The sequence below is a fragment of the Amblyomma maculatum genome, chromosome 10 (assembly GCF_055883805.1).
Source record: "Amblyomma maculatum isolate TAMU_Amacu chromosome 10, ASM5588380v1, whole genome shotgun sequence".
Lineage (NCBI taxonomy): Eukaryota > Metazoa > Arthropoda > Arachnida > Ixodida > Ixodidae > Amblyomma > Amblyomma maculatum.
In genome coordinates, this window is record NC_139353.1 from 122662650 (window position 1) to 122685970 (window position 23321).

A 23321-nucleotide genomic window follows, 5' to 3' on the forward strand; every position below is an offset into this window, starting at 1 on the left:
ACCACATGTACAAAATATCTCAAAGCTGTGGCCCACTTTTCTCTTTGCCAACCCTGTCCTGTGACCATATGTACAAAATATCTCAAAGCTGTGGCCCATTTTTCTCTTGGCCAACCCTGTCCTCTGACCACATGTACAAAATATCTTAAAGCTGTGGCCCACTTTTCTCTTGGCCAACCCTGTCCTGTGACCACATGTACAAAATATCTCAAAGCTGTGGACCACTTGTCTTTTGGCCAAACCTGTCCTGTGACCACATGTACAAAATATCTCAAAGCTTTGGCCCACTTTTCTCTTGGCCAACCCTGTCCTGTGACCACATGTCAAAAATATCTCAAAGCTGTGGCCCACTTGTCTCTTGGCCAAACCTGTCCTGTGACCACATGTACAAAATATCTCAAAGCTGTGGACCACTTGTCTCTTGGCCAAACCTGTCCTGTGACCCCATGTACAAAATATCTCAAAGCTGTGGCCCACTTTTCTCTTGGCCAACCCTGTCCTGTGACCACACGTACAAAATATCTCAAAGCTGTGGCCCACTTGTCTCTTGGCCAAACCTGTCCTGTGACCACATGTACAAAATGTCTCAAAGCTGTGGACCACTTGTCTCTTGGCCAAACCTGTCCTGTGACCACATGTACAAAATGTCTCAAAGCTGTGGCCCACTTTTCTCTTGGCCAACCCTGTCCTGTGACCACATGTACAAAATATCTCGAACTGTGGCCCACTTTTCTCTTGGCCAACCCTGTCCTCTGACCACATGTACAAAATATCTCAAAGCTGTGGCCCACTTTTCTATTGGCCAACCCTGTCCTGTGACCATATGTACAAAATATCTCAAAGCTGTGGACCACTTGTCTCTTGGCCAAACCGGTCCTATGACCACATGTACAAAATATCTCAAAGCTGCGGCCCACTTTTCTCTTGGCCAACCCTGTCCTGTGACCACATGTACAAAATATCTCAAAGCTGTGGCCCACTTTTCTCTTGGCCAACAATGTCCTCTGACCACATGTACAAAATATCTCAAAGCTGTGGCCCACTTTTTTCTTGGCCAACCCTCTCATGTGACCACATGTACAAAATATCTCAAAGCTGTGGCCCACTTGTCTCTTGGCCAAACCTGTCCTGTGACCACATGTACAAAATATCTCAAAGCTGTGGACCACTTGTCTCTTGGCCAAACCTGTCCTGTGACCACATGTAGAAAATATCTCAAAGCTGTGGCCCACTTTTCTCTTGGCCAACCCTGTCCTGTGACCACATGTACAAAATATCTCAAAGCTGTGGACCACTTGTCTCTTGGCCAACCCTGTCCTGTGACCACAAGTACAAAATATCTCAAAGCTGTGGCCCACTTGTCTCTTGGTCAAACCTGTCCTGTGACCACATGTACAAAATATCTCAAAGCTGTGGACCACTTGTCTCTTGGCCAAACCTGTCCTGTGACCACATGTACAAAATATCTCAAAGCTGTGGCCCACTTTTCTCTTGGCCAACCATGTCCTGTGACCACATGTACAAAATATCTCAAAGCTGTGGCCCACTTTTCTCATGGCCAACAATGTCCTCTGACCACATGTACAAAATATCTCAAAGCTGTGGCCCACTTTTTTCTTGGCCAACCCTGTCATGTGACCACATGTACAAAATATCTCAAAGCTGTGGCCCACATTTCTCTTGGCCAAACCTGTCCTGTGACCACATGTACAAAATATCTCAAAGCTGTGGCCCACTTTTTTCTTGGCCAACCCTGTCCTGTGACCACATGTACAAAATATCTCGAAGCTGTGGCCCTCTTTTCTCTTGGCCAACCCTGTCCTGTGACCACATGTACAAAATATCTCAAAGCTGTGGCCCACTTGTCTCTTGGCCAAACCTGTCCTGTGACCACATGTACAAAATATCTCAAAGTTGTGGCCCACTTTTTTCTTGGCCAACCCTGTCCTGTGACCACATGTACAAAATATCTCAAAGCTGTGGCCCACTTTTCTTTTTGCCAACCCTGTCCTGTGACCACATGTACAAAATATCTCAAAGCTGTGGCCCACTTTTCTCTTGGCCAACCCTGTCCTCTGACCACATGTACAAAATATCCTAAAGCTGTGGCCCACTTTTCTCTTGGCCAACCCTGTCCTGTGACCACATGTACAAAATATCTCAAAGCTGTGGACCACTTGACTTTTGGCTCAAGCTGTCCTGTGACCACATGTACAAAATATCTCAAAGCTGTGGCCCACTTTTCTCTTGGCCAACCCTGTCCTGTGACCACATGTACAAAATATCTCAACGCTGTGGCCCACTTGTCTCTTGGCCAAACCTGTCCTGTGACCACATGTACAAAATATCTCAAAGCTGTGGACCACTTGTCTCTTGGCCAACCCTGTCCTGTGACCACATGTACAAAATATCTCAAAGCTGTGGACCACTTGTCTTTTGGCCAAACCTGTCCTGTGACCACATGTACAAAATATCTCAAAGCTGTGGCCCACTTTTCTCTTGGCCAACCCTGTCCTGTGACCACAAGTACAAAATATCTCAAAGCTGTGGCCCACTTGTCTCTTGGTCAAACCTGTCCTGTGACCACATGTACAAAATATCTCAAAGCTGTGGCCCACTTTTATCTTGACCAACGCTGTCCTGTGACCACACGTAAAAAATATTTCAAAGCCGTGGCCCACTTTTCTCTTGGCCAAACCTGTCCTGTGACCACATGTACAAAATATCTCAAAGCTGTGGCCCACTTTTTTCTTGGCCAACCCTGTCCTGTGACCACATGTACAAAATATCTCGAAGCTGTGGCCCACTTTTCTCTTGGCCAACTCTGTCCTGTGACCACATGAACAAAATATCTCAAAGCTGTGGACCACTTTTCTCTTGGCCAACCCTGTTCAGTGACCACATGTACAAAATATCTCAAAGTTGTGGCCCACTTTTTTCTTGGCCAACCCTGTCCTGTGACCACATGTACAAAATATCTCAAAGCTGTGGCCCACTTTTCTTTTTGCCAACCCTGTCCTGTGACCACATGTACAAAATATCTCAAAGCTGTGGCCCACTTTTCTCTTGGCCAACCCTGTCCTCTGACCACATGTAAAAATTTCTCAAAGCTGTGGCCCACTTTTCTCTTGGGCAACCCTGTCCTGTGACCATATGTACAAAATATCTCAAAGCTGTGGACCACTTGTCTCTTGGCCAACCCTGTCCTGTGACCACATGTACAAAATATCTCAAAGCTGTGGCCCACTTTTCTCATGGCCAACAATGTCCTCTGACCACATGTACAAAATATCTCAAAGCTGTGGCCCACTTTTTTCTTGGCCAACCCTGTCATGTGACCACATGTACAAAATATTTCAAAGCTGTGGCCCACATTTCTCTTGGACAACCCTGTCCTGTGACCACATGTACAAAATATCTCGAAGCTGTGGCCCACTTTTCTCTTGGCCAACCCTGTCCTGTGACCACATGTACAAAATATCTCAAAGCTGTGGCCCACTTTTATCTTGGCCAATGCTGTCCTGTGACCACACGTAAAAAATATCTCAAAGCTGTGGCCCACTTTTCTCTTGGCCAAACCTGTCCTGTGACCACATGTACAAAATATCTCAAAGCTGTGGCCCACTTTTCTCTTGGCCAACCCTGTCCTGTGACCACATGTACAAAATATCTCAAAGCTGTGGCCCACTTTTGTCTTGGCCAAATCTGTCCTGTGACCACATGTACAAAATATCTCAAAGCTGTGGACCACTTTTCTCTTGGCCAACGCTGTCCTGTGACCACGCGTAAAAAATATCTCAAAGCTGTGGCCCACTTTTCTCTTGGCCAACCCCTTCCTGTGACCACATGTACAAAATATCTCCAAGCTGTGGCCGACTTTTCTCTTGGCCAACCCTGTCCTGTGACCACATGTACAAAATATCTCAAAGCTGTGGCCCACTTTTATCTTGGCCAATGCTGTCCTGTGACCACACGTAAAAAATATCTCAAAGCTGTGGCCCACTTTTCTCTTGGCCAAACCTGTCCTGTGACCACATGTACAAAATATCTCAAAGTTGTGGCTCAATTTTTTCTTGGCCAACCCTGTCCTGTGACCACATGTACAAAATATCTCAAAGCTGTGGCCCACTTTTCTCTTTGCCAACCCTGTCCTGTGACCATATGTACAAAATATCTCAAAGCTGTGGCCCACTTTTCTCTTGGCCAACCCTGTCCTCTGACTCATGTACAAAATATCTTAAAGCTGTGGCCCACTTTTCTCCTGGCCAACCCTGTCCTGTGACCACATGTACAAAATATCTCAAAGCTGTGGACCACTTGTCTTTTGGCCAAACCTGTCCTGTGAACACATGTACAAAATATCTCAAAGCTGTGGCCCACTTTTCTCTTGGCCAACCCTGTCCTGTGACCACATGTCAAAAATATCTCAAAGCTGTGGCCCACTTGTCTCTTGGCCAAACCTGTCCTGTGACCACATGTACAAAATATCTCAAAGCTGTGGACCACTTGTCTCTTGGCCAAACCTGTCCTGTGACCCCATGTACAAAATATCTCAAAGCTGTGGCCCACTTTTCTCTTGGCCAACCCTGTCCTGTGACCACACGTACAAAATATCTCAAAGCTGTGGCCCACTTGTCTCTTGGCCAAACCTGTCCTGTGACCACATGTACAAAATGTCTCAAAGCTGTGGACCACTTGTCTCTTGGCCAAACCTGTCCTGTGACCACATGTACAAAATGTCTCAAAGCTGTGGCCCACTTTTCTCTTGGCCAACCCTGTCCTGTGACCACATGTACAAAACATCTCAAACTGTGGCCCACTTTTCTCTTGGCCAACCCTGTCCTCTGACCACATGTACAAAATATCTCAAAGCTGTGGCCCACTTTTCTATTGGCCAACCCTGTCCTGTGACCATATGTACAAAATATCTCAAAGCTGTGGACCACTTGTCTCTTGGCCAAACCGGTCCTATGACCACATGTACAAAATATCTCAAAGCTGCGGCCCACTTTTCTCTTGGCCAACCCTGTCCTGTGACCACATGTACAAAATATCTCAAAGCTGTGGCCCACTTTTCTCTTGGCCAACAATGTCCTCTGACCACATGTACAAAATATCTCAAAGCTGTGGCCCACTTTTTTCTTGGCCAACCCTGTCATGTGACCACATGTACAAAATATCTCAAAGCTGTGGCCCACTTGTCTCTTGGCCAAACCTGTCCTGTGACCACATGTACAAAATATCTCAAAGCTGTGGACCACTTGTCTCTTGGCCAAACCTGTCCTGTGACCACATGTAGAAAATATCTCAAAGCTGTGGCCCACTTTTCTCTTGGCCAACCCTGTCCTGTGACCACATGTACAAAATATCTCAAAGCTGTGGACCACTTGTATCTTGGCCAACCCTGTCCTGTGACCACAAGTACAAAATATCTCAAAGCTGTGGCCCACTTGTCTCTTGGTCAAACCTGTCCTGTGACCACATGTACAAAATATCTCAAAGCTGTGGACCACTTGTCTCTTGGCCAAACCTGTCCTGTGACCACATGTACAAAATATCTCAAAGCTGTGGCCCTCTTTTCTCTTGGCCAACCCTGTCCTGTGACCACATGTACAAAATATCTCAAAGCTGTGGCCCACTTGTCTCTTGGCCAAACCTGTCCTGTGACCACATGTACAAAATATCTCAAAGTTGTGGCCCACTTTTTCCTTGGCCAACCCTGTCCTGTGACCACATGTACAAAATATCTCAAAGCTGTGGCCCACTTTTCTCATGGCCAACAATGTCCTCTGACCACATGTACAAAATATCTCAAAGCTGTGGCCCACTTTTTTCTTGGCCAACCCTGTCATGTGACCACATGTACAAAATATCTCAAAGCTGTGGCCCACATTTCTCTTGGACAACCCTGTCCTGTGACCACATGTACAAAATATCTCGAAGCTGTGGCCCTCTTTTCTCTTGGCCAACCCTGTCCTGTGACCACATGTACAAAATATCTCAAAGCTGTGGCCCACTTGTCTCTTGGCCAAACCTGTCCTGTGACCACATGTACAAAATATCTCAAAGTTGTGGCCCACTTTTTCCTTGGCCAACCCTGTCCTGTGACCACATGTACAAAATATCTCAAAGCTGTGGCCCACTTTTCTTTTTGCCAACCCTGTCCTGTGACCACATGTACAAAATATCTCGAAGCTGTGGCCCACTTTTCTCTTGGCCAACCCTGTCCTGTGACCACATGTACAAAATATCTCAAAGCTGTGGCCCACTTTTATCTTGGCCAATGCTGTCCTGTGACCACACGTAAAAAATATCTCAAAGCTGTGGCCCACTTTTCTCTTGGCCAAACCTGTCCTGTGACCACATGTACAAAATATCTCAAAGCTGTGGCCCACTTTTCTCTTGGCCAACCCTGTCCAGTGACCACATGTACAAAATATCTCAAAGCTGTGGCCCACTTTTGTCTTGGCCAACTCTGTCCTGTGACCACATGTACAAAATATCTCAAAGCTGTGGACCACTTTTCTCTTGGCCAACGCTGTCCTGTGACCACGCGTAAAAAATATCTCAAAGCTGTGGCCCACTTTTCTCTTGGCCAACCCCTTCCTGTGACCACATGTACAAAATACCTCAAAGCTGTGGCCCACTTTTCTCTTGGCCAACCCTGTTCTGTGACCACATGTACAAAATATCTCAAAGTTGTGGCTCAATTTTTTCTTGGCCAACCCTGTCCTGTGACCACATGTACAAAATATCTGAAAGCTGTGGCCCACTTTTCTCTTTGCCAACCCTGTCCTGTGACCATATGTACAAAATATCTCAAAGCCGTGGCCCACTTTTCTCTTGGCCAACCCTGTCCTCTTACCACATGTACAAAATTTCTTAAAGCTGTGGCCCACTTTTCTCTTGGCCAACCCTGTCCTGTGACCACATGTACAAAATATCTCAAAGCTGTGGACCACTTGTCTTTTGGCCAAACCTGTCCTGTGACCACATGTACAAAATATCTCAAAGCTGTGGCCCACTTTTCTCTTGGCCAACCCTGTCCTGTGACCACATGTCAAAAATATCTCAAAGCTGTGGCCCACTTGTCTCTTGGCCAAACCTGTCCTGTGACCACATGTACAAAATATCTCAAAGCTGTGGACCACTTGTCTCTTGGCCAAACCTGTCCTGTGACCCCATGTACAAAATATCTCAAAGCTGTGGCCCACTTTTCTCTTGGCCAACCCTGTCCTGTGACCACACGTACAAAATATCTCAAAGCTGTGGCCCACTTGTCTCTTGGCCAAACCTGTCCTGTGACCACATGTACAAAATGTCTCAAAGCTGTGGACCACTTGTCTCTTGGCCAAACCTGTCCTGTGACCACATGTACAAAATGTCTCAAAGCTGTGGCCCACTTTTCTCTTGGCCAACCCTGTCCTGTGACCACATGTACAAAATATCTCAAACTGTGGCCCACTTTTCTCTTGGCCAACCCTGTCCTCTGACCACATGTAAAAATATCTCAAAGCTGTGGCCCACTTTTCTCTTGGGCAACCCTGTCCTGTGACCATATGTACAAAATATCTCAAAGCTGTGGACCACTTGTCTCTTGGCCAACCCTGTCCTGTGACCACATGTACAAAATATCTCAAAGCTGTGGCCCACTTTTCTCATGGCCAACAATGTCCTCTGACCACATGTACAAAATATCTCAAAGCTGTGGCCCACTTTTTTCTTGGCCAACCCTGTCATGTGACCACATGTACAAAATATCTCTAAGCTGTGGCCCACATTTCTCTTGGACAACCCTGTCCTGTGACCACATGTACAAAATATCTCGAAGCTGTGGCCCACTTTTCTCTTGGCCAACCCTGTCCTGTGACCACATGTACAAAATATCTCAAAGCTGTGGCCCACTTTTATCTTGGCCAATGCTGTCCTGTGACCACACGTAAAAAATATCTCAAAGCTGTGGCCCACTTTTCTCTTGGCCAAACCTGTCCTGTGACCACATGTACAAAATATCTCAAAGCTGTGGCCCACTTTTCTCTTGGCCAACCCTGTCCGGTGACCACATGTACAAAATATCTCAAAGCTGTGGCCCACTTTTCTCTTGGCCAACGCTGTCCTGTGACCACGCGTAAAAAATATCTCAAAGCTGTGGCCCACTTTTCTCTTGGCCAACCCCTTCCTGTGACCACATGTACAAAATACCTCAAAGCTGTGGCCCACTTTTCTCTTGGCCAACCCTCTTCTGTGACCACATGTACAAAATATCTCAAAGTTGTGGCTCAATTTTTTCTTGGCCAACCCTGTCCTGTGACCACATGTACAAAATATCTCAAAGCTGTGGCCCACTTTTCTCTTTGCCAACCCTGTCCTGTGACCATATGTACAAAATATCTCAAAGCTGTGGCCCACTTTTCTCTTGGCCAACCCTGTCCTCTGACCACATGTACAAAATATCTTAAAGCTGTGGCCCACTTTTCTCTTGGCCAACCCTGTCCTGTGACCACATGTACAAAATATCTCAAAGCTGTGGACCACTTGTCTTTTGGCCAAACCTGTCCTGTGACCACATGTACAAAATATCTCAAAGCTTTGGCCCACTTTTCTCTTGGCCAACCCTGTCCTGTGACCACATGTCAAAAATATCTCAAAGCTGTGGCCCACTTGTCTCTTGGCCAAACCTGTCCTGTGACCACATGTACAAAATATCTCAAAGCTGTGGACCACTTGTCTCTTGGCCAAACCTGTCCTGTGACCCCATGTACAAAATATCTCAAAGCTGTGGCCCACTTTTCTCTTGGCCAACCCTGTCCTGTGACCACACGTACAAAATATCTCAAAGCTGTGGCCCACTTGTCTCTTGGCCAAACCTGTCCTGTGACCACATGTACAAAATGTCTCAAAGCTGTGGACCACTTGTCTCTTGGCCAAACCTGTCCTGTGACCACATGTACAAAATGTCTCAAAGCTGTGGCCCACTTTTCTCTTGGCCAACCCTGTCCTGTGACCACATGTACAAAATATCTCGAACTGTGGCCCACTTTTCTCTTGGCCAACCCTGTCCTCTGACCACATGTACAAAATATCTCAAAGCTGTGGCCCACTTTTCTATTGGCCAACCCTGTCCTGTGACCATATGTACAAAATATCTCAAAGCTGTGGACCACTTGTCTCTTGGCCAAACCGGTCCTATGACCACATGTACAAAATATCTCAAAGCTGCGGCCCACTTTTCTCTTGGCCAACCCTGTCCTGTGACCACATGTACAAAATATCTCAAAGCTGTGGCCCACTTTTCTCTTGGCCAACAATGTCCTCTGACCACATGTACAAAATATCTCAAAGCTGTGGCCCACTTTTTTCTTGGCCAACCCTCTCATGTGACCACATGTACAAAATATCTCAAAGCTGTGGCCCACTTGTCTCTTGGCCAAACCTGTCCTGTGACCACATGTACAAAATATCTCAAAGCTGTGGACCACTTGTCTCTTGGCCAAACCTGTCCTGTGACCACATGTAGAAAATATCTCAAAGCTGTGGCCCACTTTTCTCTTGGCCAACCCTGTCCTGTGACCACATGTACAAAATATCTCAAAGCTGTGGACCACTTGTCTCTTGGCCAACCCTGTCCTGTGACCACAAGTACAAAATATCTCAAAGCTGTGGCCCACTTGTCTCTTGGTCAAACCTGTCCTGTGACCACATGTACAAAATATCTCAAAGCTGTGGACCACTTGTCTCTTGGCCAAACCTGTCCTGTGACCACATGTACAAAATATCTCAAAGCTGTGGCCCACTTTTCTCTTGGCCAACCATGTCCTGTGACCACATGTACAAAATATCTCAAAGCTGTGGCCCACTTTTCTCATGGCCAACAATGTCCTCTGACCACATGTACAAAATATCTCAAAGCTGTGGCCCACTTTTTTCTTGGCCAACCCTGTCATGTGACCACATGTACAAAATATCTCAAAGCTGTGGCCCACATTTCTCTTGGCCAAACCTGTCCTGTGACCACATGTACAAAATATCTCAAAGCTGTGGCCCACTTTTTTCTTGGCCAACCCTGTCCTGTGACCACATGTACAAAATATCTCGAAGCTGTGGCCCTCTTTTCTCTTGGCCAACCCTGTCCTGTGACCACATGTACAAAATATCTCAAAGCTGTGGCCCACTTGTCTCTTGGCCAAACCTGTCCTGTGACCACATGTACAAAATATCTCAAAGTTGTGGCCCACTTTTTTCTTGGCCAACCCTGTCCTGTGACCACATGTACAAAATATCTCAAAGCTGTGGCCCACTTTTCTTTTTGCCAACCCTGTCCTGTGACCACATGTACAAAATATCTCAAAGCTGTGGCCCACTTTTCTCTTGGCCAACCCTGTCCTCTGACCACATGTACAAAATATCCTAAAGCTGTGGCCCACTTTTCTCTTGGCCAACCCTGTCCTGTGACCACATGTACAAAATATCTCAAAGCTGTGGACCACTTGACTTTTGGCTCAAGCTGTCCTGTGACCACATGTACAAAATATCTCAAAGCTGTGGCCCACTTTTCTCTTGGCCAACCCTGTCCTGTGACCACATGTACAAAATATCTCAACGCTGTGGCCCACTTGTCTCTTGGCCAAACCTGTCCTGTGACCACATGTACAAAATATCTCAAAGCTGTGGACCACTTGTCTCTTGGCCAACCCTGTCCTGTGACCACATTTACAAAATATCTCAAAGCTGTGGACCACTTGTCTTTTGGCCAAACCTGTCCTGTGACCACATGTACAAAATATCTCAAAGCTGTGGCCCACTTTTCTCTTGGCCAACCCTGTCCTGTGACCACAAGTACAAAATATCTCAAAGCTGTGGCCCACTTGTCTCTTGGTCAAACCTGTCCTGTGACCACATGTACAAAATATCTCAAAGCTGTGGCCCACTTTTATCTTGACCAACGCTGTCCTGTGACCACACGTAAAAAATATTTCAAAGCCGTGGCCCACTTTTCTCTTGGCCAAACCTGTCCTGTGACCACATGTACAAAATATCTCAAAGCTGTGGCCCACTTTTTTCTTGGCCAACCCTGTCCTGTGACCACATGTACAAAATATCTCGAAGCTGTGGCCCACTTTTCTCTTGGCCAACTCTGTCCTGTGACCACATGAACAAAATATCTCAAAGCTGTGGACCACTTTTCTCTTGGCCAACGCTGTCCTGTGACCACGCGTAAAAAATATCTCAAAGCTGTGGCCCACTTTTCTCTTGGCCAACCCCTTCCTGTGACCACATGTACAAAATACCTCAAAGCTGTGGCCCACTTTTCTCTTGGCCAACCCTGTTCAGTGACCACATGTACAAAATATCTCAAAGTTGTGGCCCACTTTTTTCTTGGCCAACCCTGTCCTGTGACCACATGTACAAAATATCTCAAAGCTGTGGCCCACTTTTCTTTTTGCCAACCCTGTCCTGTGACCACATGTACAAAATATCTCAAAGCTGTGGCCCACTTTTCTCTTGGCCAACCCTGTCCTCTGACCACATGTAAAAATTTCTCAAAGCTGTGGCCCACTTTTCTCTTGGGCAACCCTGTCCTGTGACCATATGTACAAAATATCTCAAAGCTGTGGACCACTTGTCTCTTGGCCAACCCTGTCCTGTGACCACATGTACAAAATATCTCAAAGCTGTGGCCCACTTTTCTCATGGCCAACAATGTCCTCTGACCACATGTACAAAATATCTCAAAGCTGTGGCCCACTTTTTTCTTGGCCAACCCTGTCATGTGACCACATGTACAAAATATTTCAAAGCTGTGGCCCACATTTCTCTTGGACAACCCTGTCCTGTGACCACATGTACAAAATATCTCGAAGCTGTGGCCCACTTTTCTCTTGGCCAACCCTGTCCTGTGACCACATGTACAAAATATCTCAAAGCTGTGGCCCACTTTTATCTTGGCCAATGCTGTCCTGTGACCACACGTAAAAAATATCTCAAAGCTGTGGCCCACTTTTCTCTTGGCCAAACCTGTCCTGTGACCACATGTACAAAATATCTCAAAGCTGTGGCCCACTTTTCTCTTGGCCAACCCTGTCCTGTGACCACATGTACAAAATATCTCAAAGCTGTGGCCCACTTTTGTCTTGGCCAAATCTGTCCTGTGACCACATGTACAAAATATCTCAAAGCTGTGGACCACTTTTCTCTTGGCCAACGCTGTCCTGTGACCACGCGTAAAAAATATCTCAAAGCTGTGGCCCACTTTTCTCTTGGCCAACCCCTTCCTGTGACCACATGTACAAAATATCTCCAAGCTGTGGCCGACTTTTCTCTTGGCCAACCCTGTCCTGTGACCACATGTACAAAATATCTCAAAGCTGTGGCCCACTTTTATCTTGGCCAATGCTGTCCTGTGACCACACGTAAAAAATATCTCAAAGCTGTGGCCCACTTTTCTCTTGGCCAAACCTGTCCTGTGACCACATGTACAAAATATCTCAAAGTTGTGGCTCAATTTTTTCTTGGCCAACCCTGTCCTGTGACCACATGTACAAAATATCTCAAAGCTGTGGCCCACTTTTCTCTTTGCCAACCCTGTCCTGTGACCATATGTACAAAATATCTCAAAGCTGTGGCCCACTTTTGTCTTGGCCAAATCTGTCCTGTGACCACATGTACAAAATATCTCAAAGCTGTGGACCACTTTTCTCTTGGCCAACGCTGTCCTGTGACCACGCGTAAAAAATATCTCAAAGCTGTGGCCCACTTTTCTCTTGGCCAACCCCTTCCTGTGACCACATGTACAAAATATCTTAAAGCTGTGGCCCACTTTTCTCTTGGCCAACCCTGTCCTGTGACCACATGTACAAAATATCTCAAAGCTGTGGACCACTTGTCTTTTGGCCAAACCTGTCCTGTGAACACATGTACAAAATATCTCAAAGCTGTGGCCCACTTTTCTCTTGGCCAACCCTGTCCTGTGACCACATGTCAAAAATATCTCAAAGCTGTGGCCCACTTGTCTCTTGGCCAAACCTGTCCTGTGACCACATGTACAAAATATCTCAAAGCTGTGGACCACTTGTCTCTTGGCCAAACCTGTCCTGTGACCCCATGTACAAAATATCTCAAAGCTGTGGCCCACTTTTCTCTTGGCCAACCCTGTCCTGTGACCACACGTACAAAATATCTCAAAGCTGTGGCCCACTTGTCTCTTGGCCAAACCTGTCCTGTGACCACATGTACAAAATGTCTCAAAGCTGTGGACCACTTGTCTCTTGGCCAAACCTGTCCTGTGACCACATGTACAAAATGTCTCAAAGCTGTGGCCCACTTTTCTCTTGGCCAACCCTGTCCTGTGACCACATGTACAAAACATCTCAAACTGTGGCCCACTTTTCTCTTGGCCAACCCTGTCCTCTGACCACATGTACAAAATATCTCAAAGCTGTGGCCCACTTTTCTATTGGCCAACCCTGTCCTGTGACCATATGTACAAAATATCTCAAAGCTGTGGACCACTTGTCTCTTGGCCAAACCGGTCCTATGACCACATGTACAAAATATCTCAAAGCTGCGGCCCACTTTTCTCTTGGCCAACCCTGTCCTGTGACCACATGTACAAAATATCTCAAAGCTGTGGCCCACTTTTCTCTTGGCCAACAATGTCCTCTGACCACATGTACAAAATATCTCAAAGCTGTGGCCCACTTTTTTCTTGGCCAACCCTGTCATGTGACCACATGTACAAAATATCTCAAAGCTGTGGCCCACTTGTCTCTTGGCCAAACCTGTCCTGTGACCACATGTACAAAATATCTCAAAGCTGTGGACCACTTGTCTCTTGGCCAAACCTGTCCTGTGACCACATGTAGAAAATATCTCAAAGCTGTGGCCCACTTTTCTCTTGGCCAACCCTGTCCTGTGACCACATGTACAAAATATCTCAAAGCTGTGGACCACTTGTATCTTGGCCAACCCTGTCCTGTGACCACAAGTACAAAATATCTCAAAGCTGTGGCCCACTTGTCTCTTGGTCAAACCTGTCCTGTGACCACATGTACAAAATATCTCAAAGCTGTGGACCACTTGTCTCTTGGCCAAACCTGTCCTGTGACCACATGTACAAAATATCTCAAAGCTGTGGCCCTCTTTTCTCTTGGCCAACCCTGTCCTGTGACCACATGTACAAAATATCTCAAAGCTGTGGCCCACTTGTCTCTTGGCCAAACCTGTCCTGTGACCACATGTACAAAATATCTCAAAGTTGTGGCCCACTTTTTCCTTGGCCAACCCTGTCCTGTGACCACATGTACAAAATATCTCAAAGCTGTGGCCCACTTTTCTCATGGCCAACAATGTCCTCTGACCACATGTACAAAATATCTCAAAGCTGTGGCCCACTTTTTTCTTGGCCAACCCTGTCATGTGACCACATGTACAAAATATCTCAAAGCTGTGGCCCACATTTCTCTTGGACAACCCTGTCCTGTGACCACATGTACAAAATATCTCGAAGCTGTGGCCCTCTTTTCTCTTGGCCAACCCTGTCCTGTGACCACATGTACAAAATATCTCAAAGCTGTGGCCCACTTGTCTCTTGGCCAAACCTGTCCTGTGACCACATGTACAAAATATCTCAAAGTTGTGGCCCACTTTTTCCTTGGCCAACCCTGTCCTGTGACCACATGTACAAAATATCTCAAAGCTGTGGCCCACTTTTCTTTTTGCCAACCCTGTCCTGTGACCACATGTACAAAATATCTCAAAGCTGTGGCCCACTTTTCTCTTGGCCAACCCTGTCCTCTGACCACATGTACAAAATATCCTAAAGCTGTGGCCCACTTTTCTCTTGGCCAACCCTGTCCTGTGACCACATGTACAAAATATCTCAAAGCTGTGGCCCACTTTTCTCTTGGCCAACCCTGTCCTGTGACCACATGTACAAAATATCTCAACGCTGTGGCCCACTTGTCTCATGGCCAAACCTGTCCTGTGACCACATGTACAAAATATCTCAAAGCTGTGGACCACTTGTCTCTTGGCCAACCCTGTCCTGTGACCACATGTACAAAATATCTCAAAGCTGTGGACCACTTGTCTTTTGGCCAAACCTGTCCTGTGACCACATGTACAAAATATCTCAAAGCTGTGGCCCACTTTTCTCTTGGCCAACCCTGTCCTGTGACCACATGTACAAAATATCTCAAAGCTGTGGCCCACTTTTCTCATGGCAAACAATGTCCTCTGACCACATGTACAAAATATCTCAAAGCTGTGGCCCACTTTTTTCTTGGCCAACCCTGTCATGTGACCACATGTACAAAATATCTCAAAGCTGTGGCCCAATTTTCTCTTGGACAACCGTGTCCTGTGACCACATGTACAAAATATCTCGAAGCTGTGGCCCTCTTTTCTCTTGGCCAACCCTGTCCTGTGAACACATGTACAAATTATCTCAAAGCTGTGGCCCACTTGTCTCTTGGCCAAACCTGTCCTGTGACCACATGTACAAAATATCTCAAAGTTGTGGCCCACTTTTTTCTTGGCCAACCCTGTCCTGTGACCACATGTACAAAATATCTCAAAGCTGTGGCCCACTTTTCTTTTTGCCAACCCTGTCCTGTGACCACATGTACAAAATATCTCAAAGCTGTGGCCCACTTTTCTCTTGGCCAACCCTGTCCTCTGACCACATGTACAAAATATCCTAAAGCTGTGGCCCACTTTTCTCTTGGCCAACCCTGTCCTGTGACCACATGTACAAAATATCTCAAAGCTGTGGACCACTTGACTTTCGGCCAAACCTGTCCTGTGACCACATGTACAAAATATCTCAAAGCTGTGGCCCGCTTTTCTCTTGGCCAACCCTGTCCTGTGACCACATGTACAAAATATCTCAACGCTGTGGCCCACTTGTCTCTTGGCCAAACCTGTCCTGTGACCACATGTACAAAATATCTCAAAGCTGTGGACCACTTGTCTCTTGGCCAACCCTGTCCTGTGACCACATGTACAAAATATCTCAAAGCTGTGGACCACTTTTCTCTTGGCCAACTCTGTCCTGTGACCACATGAACAAAATATCTCAAAGCTGTGGACCACTTTTCTCTTGGCCAACACTGTCCTGTGACCACGCGTAAAAAATATCTCAAAGCTGTGGCCCACTTTTCTCTTGGCCAACCCCTTCCTGTGACCACATGTACAAAATACCTCAAAGCTGTGGCCCACTTTTCTCTTGGCCAACCCTGTTCAGTGACCACATGTACAAAATATCTCAAAGTTGTGGCCCACTTTTTTCTTGGCCAACCCTGTCCTGTGACCACATGTACAAAATATCTCAAAGCTGTGGCCCACTTTTCTTTTTGCCAACCCTGTCCTGTGACCACATGTACAAAATATCTCAAAGCTGTGGCCCACTTTTCTCTTGGCCAACCCTGTCCTCTGACCACATGTACAAAATATCCTAAAGCTGTGGCCCACTTTTCTGTTGGCCAACCCTGTCCTGTGACCACATGTACAAAATATCTCAAAGCTGTGGACCACTTGACTTTTGGCCAAACCTGTCCTGTGACCACATGTACAAAATATCTCAAAGCTGTGGACCACTTGTCTCTTGGCCAAACCTGTCCTGTGACCACATGTAGAAAATATCTCAAAGCTGTGGCCCACTTTTCTCTTTGCCAACCCTGTCCTGTGACCACATGTACAAATTATCTCAAACTGTGGCCCACTTTTCTCTTGGCCAACCCTGTCCTCTGACCACATGTAAAAATATCTCAAAGCTGTGGCCCACTTTTCTCTTGGGCAACCCTGTCCTGTGACCATATGTACAAAATATCTCAAAGCTGTGGACCACTTGTCTCTTGGCCAACCCTGTCCTGTGGCCACATGTACAAAATATCTCAAAGCTGTGGCCCACTTTTCTCATGGCCAACAATGTCCTCTGACCACATGTACAAAATATCTCAAAGCTGTGGCCCACTTTTTTCTTGGCCAACCCTGTCATGTGACCACATGTACAAAATATCTCAAAGCTGTGGCCCACATTTCTCTTGGACAACCCTGTCCTGTGACCACATGTACAAAATATCTCGAAGCTGTGGCCCACTTTTCTCTTGGCCAACCCTGTCCTGTGACCACATGTACAAAATATCTCAAAGCTGTGGCCCACTTTTATCTTGGCCAATGCTGTCCTGTGACCACACGTAAAAAATATCTCAAAGCTGTGGCCCACTTTTCTCTTGGCCAAACCTGTCCTGTGACCACATGTACAAAATATCTCAAAGCTGTGGCCCACTTTTCTCTTGGCCAACCCTGTCCTGTGACCACATGTACAAAATATCTCAAAGCTGTGGCCCACTTTTGTCTTGGCCAACTCTGTCCTGTGACCACATGTACAAAATATCTCAAAGCTGTGGACCACTTTTCTCTTGGCCAACGCTGTCCTGTGACCACGCGTAAAAAATATCTCAAAGCTGTGGCCCACTTTTCTCTTGGCCAACCCCTTCCTGTGACCACATGTACAAAATACCTCAAAGCTGTGGCCCACTTTTCTCTTGGCCAACCCTGTTCTGTGACCACATGTACAAAATATCTAAAAGTTGTGGCTCAATTTTTTCTTGGCCAACCCTGTCCTGTGACCACATGTACAAAATATCTGAAAGCTGTGGCCCACTTTTCTCTTTGCCAACCCTGTCCTGTGACCATATGTACAAAATATCTCAAAGCTGTGGCCCACTTTTCTCTTGGCCAACCATGAACTCTTACCACATGTACAAAATTTCTTAAAGCTGTGGCCCACTTTTCTCTTGGCCAACCCTGTCCTGTGACCACATGTACAAAATATCTCAAAGCTGTGGACCACTTGTCTTTTGGCCAAACCTGTCCTGTGACCACATGTACAAAATATCTCAAAGCTGTGGCCCACTTTTCTCTTGGCCAACCCTGTCCTGTGACCACATGTCAAAAATATCTCAAAGCTGTGGCCCACTTGTCTCTTGGCCAAACCTGTCCTGTGACCACATGTACAAAATATCTCAAAGCTGTGGACCACTTGTCTCTTGGCCAAACCTGTCCTGTGACCCCATGTACAAAATATCTCAAAGCTGTGGCCCACTTTTCTCTTGGCCAACCCTGTCCTGTGACCACACGCACAAAATATCTCAAAGCTGTGGCCCACTTGTCTCTTGGCCAAACCTGTCCTGTGACCACATGTACAAAATGTCTCAAAGCTGTGGACCACTTGTCTCTTGGCCAAACCTGTCCTGTGACCACATGTACAAAATGTCTCAAAGCTGTGGCCCACTTTTCTCTTGGCCAACCCTGTCCTGTGACCACATGTACAAAATATCTCAAACTGTGGCCCACTTTTCTCTTGGCCAACCCTGTCCTCTGACCACATGTAAAAATATCTCAAAGCTGTGGCCCACTTTTCTCTTGGGCAACCCTGTCCTGTGACCATATGTACAAAATATCTCAAAGCTGTGGACCACTTGTCTCTTGGCCAACCCTGTCCTGTGACCACATGTACAAAATATCTCAAAGCTGTGGCCCACTTTTCTCATGGCCAACAATGTCCTCTGACCACATGTACAAAATATCTCAAAGCTGTGGCCCACTTTTTTCTTGGCCAACCCTGTCATGTGACCACATGTACAAAATATCTCTAAGCTGTGGCCCACATTTCTCTTGGACAACCCTGTCCTGTGACCACATGTACAAAATATCTCGAAGCTGTGGCCCACTTTTCTCTTGGCCAACCCTGTCCTGTGACCACATGTACAAAATATCTCAAAGCTGTGGCCCACTTTTATCTTGGCCAATGCTGTCCTGTGACCACACGTAAAAAATATCTCAAAGCTGTGGCCCACATTTCTCTTGGCCAAACCTGTCCTGTGACCACATGTACAAAATATCTCAAAGCTGTGGCCCACTTTTCTCTTGGCCAACCCTGTCCGGTGACCACATGTACAAAATATCTCAAAGCTGTGGCCCACTTTTGTCTTGGCCAACTCTGTCCTGTGACCACATGTACAAAATATCTCAAAGCTGTGGACCACTTTTCTCTTGGCCAACGCTGTCCTGTGACCACGCGTAAAAAATATCTCAAAGCTGTGGCCCACTTTTCTCTTGGCCAACCCCTTCCTGTGACCACATGTACAAAATACCTCAAAGCTGTGGCCCACTTTTCTCTTGGCCAACCCTCTTCTGTGACCACATGTACAAAATATCTCAAAGTTGTGGCTCAATTTTTTCTTGGCCAACCCTGTCCTGTGACCACATGTACAAAATATCTCAAAGCTGTGGCCCACTTTTCTCTTTGCCAACCCTGTCCTGTGACCATATGTACAAAATATCTCAAAGCTGTGGCCCACTTTTCTCTTGGCCAACCCTGTCCTCTGACCACATGTACAAAATATCTTAAAGCTGTGGCCCACTTTTCTCTTGGCCAACCCTGTCCTGTGACCACATGTACAAAATATCTCAAAGCTGTGGACCACTTGTCTTTTGGCCAAACCTGTCCTGTGACCACATGTACAAAATATCTCAAAGCTGTGGCCCACTTTTCTCTTGGCCAACCCTGTCCTGTGACCACATGTCAAAAATATCTCAAAGCTGTGGCCCACTTGTCTCTTGGCCAAACCTGTCCTGTGACCACATGTACAAAATATCTCAAAGCTGTGGACCACTTGTCTCTTGGCCAAACCTGTCCTGTGACCCCATGTACAAAATATCTCAAAGCTGTGGCCCACTTTTCTCTTGGCCAACCCTGTCCTGTGACCACACGTACAAAATATCTCAAAGCTGTGGCCCACTTGTCTCTTGGCCAAACCTGTCCTGTGACCACATGTACAAAATGTCTCAAAGCTGTGGACCACTTGTCTCTTGGCCAAACCTGTCCTGTGACCACATGTACAAAATGTCTCAAAGCTGTGGCCCACTTTTCTCTTGGCCAACCCTGTCCTGTGACCACATGTACAAATTATCTCGAACTGTGGCCCACTTTTCTCTTGGCCAACCCTGTCCTCTGACCACATGTACAAAATATCTCAAAGCTGTGGCCCACTTTTCTATTGGCCAACCCTGTCCTGTGACCATATGTACAAAATATCTCAAAGCTGTGGACCACTTGTCTCTTGGCCAAACCGGTCCTATGACCACATGTACAAAATATCTCAAAGCTGCGGCCCACTTTTCTCTTGGCCAACCCTGTCCTGTGACCACATGTACAAAATATCTCAAAGCTGTGGCCCACTTTTCTCTTGGCCAACAATGTCCTCTGACCACATGTACAAAATATCTCAAAGCTGTGGCCCACTTTTTTCTTGGCCAACCCTCTCATGTGACCACATGTACAAAATATCTCAAAGCTGTGGCCCACTTGTCTCTTGGCCAAACCTGTCCTGTGACCACATGTACAAAATATCTCAAAGCTGTGGACCACTTGTCTCTTGGCCAAACCTGTCCAGTGACCACATGTAGAAAATATCTCAAAGCTGTGGCCCACTTTTCTCTTGGCCAACCCTGTCCTGTGACCACATGTACAAAATATCTCAAAGCTGTGGACCACTTGTCTCTTGGCCAACCCTGTCCTGTGACCACAAGTACAAAATATCTCAAAGCTGTGGCCCACTTGTCTCTTGGTCAAACCTGTCCTGTGACCACATGTACAAAATATCTCAAAGCTGTGGACCACTTGTCTCTTGGCCAAACCTGTCCTGTGACCACACGTACAAAATATCTCAAAGCTGTGGCCCACTTTTCTCTTGGCCAACCATGTCCTGTGACCACATGTACAAAATATCTCAAAGCTGTGGCCCACTTTTCTCATGGCCAACAATGTCCTCTGACCACATGTACAAAATATCTCAAAGCTGTGGCCCACTTTTTTCTTGGCCAACCCTGTCATGTGACCACATGTACAAAATATCTCAAAGCTGTGGCCCACATTTCTCTTGGACAACCCTGTCCTGTGACCACATGTACAAAATATCTCGAAGCTGTGGCCCTCTTTTCTCTTGGCCAACCCTGTCCTGTGACCACATGTACAAAATATCTCAAAGCTGTGGCCCACTTGTCTCTTGGCCAAACCTGTCCTGTGACCACATGTACAAAATATCTCAAAGTTGTGGCCCACTTTTTTCTTGGCCAACCCTGTCCTGTGACCACATGTACAAAATATCTCAAAGCTGTGGCCCACTTTTCTTTTTGCCAACCCTGTCCTGTGACCACATGTACAAAATATCTCAAAGCTGTGGCCCACTTTTCTCTTGGCCAACCCTGTCCTCTGACCACATGTACAAAATATCCTAAAGCTGTGGCCCACTTTTCTCTTGGTCAACCCTGTCCTGTGACCACATGTACAAAATATCTCAAAGCTGTGGACCACTTGACTTTCGGCCCAAGCTGTCCTGTGACCACATGTACAAAATATCTCAAAGCTGTGGCCCACTTTTCTCTTGGCCAACCCTGTCCTGTGAACACATGTACAAAATATCTCAACGCTGTGGCCCACTTGTCTCTTGGCCAAACCTGTCCTGTGACCACATGTACAAAATATCTCAAAGCTGTGGACCACTTGTCTCTTGGCCAACCCTGTCCTGTGACCACATGTACAAAATATCTCAAAGCTGTGGACCACTTGTCTTTTGGCCAAACCTGTCCTGTGACCACATGTACAAAATATCTCAAAGCTGTGGCCCACTTTTCTCTTGGCCAACCCTGTCCTGTGACCACAAGTACAAAATATCTCAAAGCTGTGGCCCACTTGTCTCTTGGTCAAACCTGTCCTGTGACCACATGTACAAAATATCTCAAAGCTGTGGCCCACTTTTATCTTGACCAACGCTGTCCTGTGACCACACGTAAAAAATATTTCAAAGCCGTGGCCCACTTTTCTCTTGGCCAAACCTGTCCTGTGACCACATGTACAAAATATCTCAAAGCTGTGGCCCACTTTTTTCTTGGCCAACCCTGTCCTGTGACCACATGTACAAAATATCTCGAAGCTGTGGCCCACTTTTCTCTTGGCCAACTCTGTCCTGTGACCACATGAACAAAATATCTCAAAGCTGTGGACCACTTTTCTCTTGGCCAACGCTGTCCTGTGACCACGCGTAAAAAATATCTCAAAGCTGTGGCCCACTTTTCTCTTGGCCAACCCCTTCCTGTGACCACATGTACAAAATACCTCAAAGCTGTGGCCCACTTTTCTCTTGGCCAACCCTGTTCAGTGACCACATGTACAAAATATCTCAAAGTTGTGGCCCACTTTTTTCTTGGCCAACCCTGTCCTGTGACCACATGTACAAAATATCTCAAAGCTGTGGCCCACTTTTCTTTTTGCCAACCCTGTCCTGTGACCACATGTACAAAATATCTCAAAGCTGTGGCCCACTTTTCTCTTGGCCAACCCTGTCCTCTGACCACATGTAAAAATTTCTCAAAGCTGTGGCCCACTTTTCTCTTGGGCAACCCTGTCCTGTGACCATATGTACAAAATATCTCAAAGCTGTGGACCACTTGTCTCTTGGCCAACCCTGTCCTGTGACCACATGTACAAAATATCTCAAAGCTGTGGCCCACTTTTCTCATGGCCAACAATGTCCTCTGACCACATGTACAAAATATCTCAAAGCTGTGGCCCACTTTTTTCTTGGCCAACCCTGTCATGTGACCACATGTACAAAATATCTCAAAGCTGTGGCCCACATTTCTCTTGGACAACCCTGTCCTGTGACCACATGTACAAAATATCTCGAAGCTGTGGCCCACTTTTCTCTTGGCCAACCCTGTCCTGTGACCACATGTACAAAATATCTCAAAGCTGTGGCCCACTTTTATCTTGGCCAATGCTGTCCTGTGACCACACGTAAAAAATATCTCAAAGCTGTGGCCCACTTTTCTCTTGGCCAAACCTGTCCTGTGACCACATGTACAAAATATCTCAAAGCTGTGGCCCACTTTTCTCTTGGCCAACCCTGTCCTGTGACCACATGTACAAAATATCTCAAAGCTGTGGCCCACTTTTGTCTTGGCCAACTCTGTCCTGTGACCACATGTACAAAATATCTCAAAGCTGTGGACCACTTTTCTCTTGGCCAACGCTGTCCTGTGACCACGCGTAAAAAATATCTCAAAGCTGTGGCCCACTTTTCTCTTGGCCAACCCCTTCCTGTGACCACATGTACAAAATATCTCCAAGCTGTGGCCCACTTTTCTCTTGGCCAACCCTGTCCTGTGACCACATGTACAAAATATCTCAAAGCTGTGGCCCACTTTTATCTTGGCCAATGCTGTCCTGTGACCACACGTAAAAAATATCTCAAAGC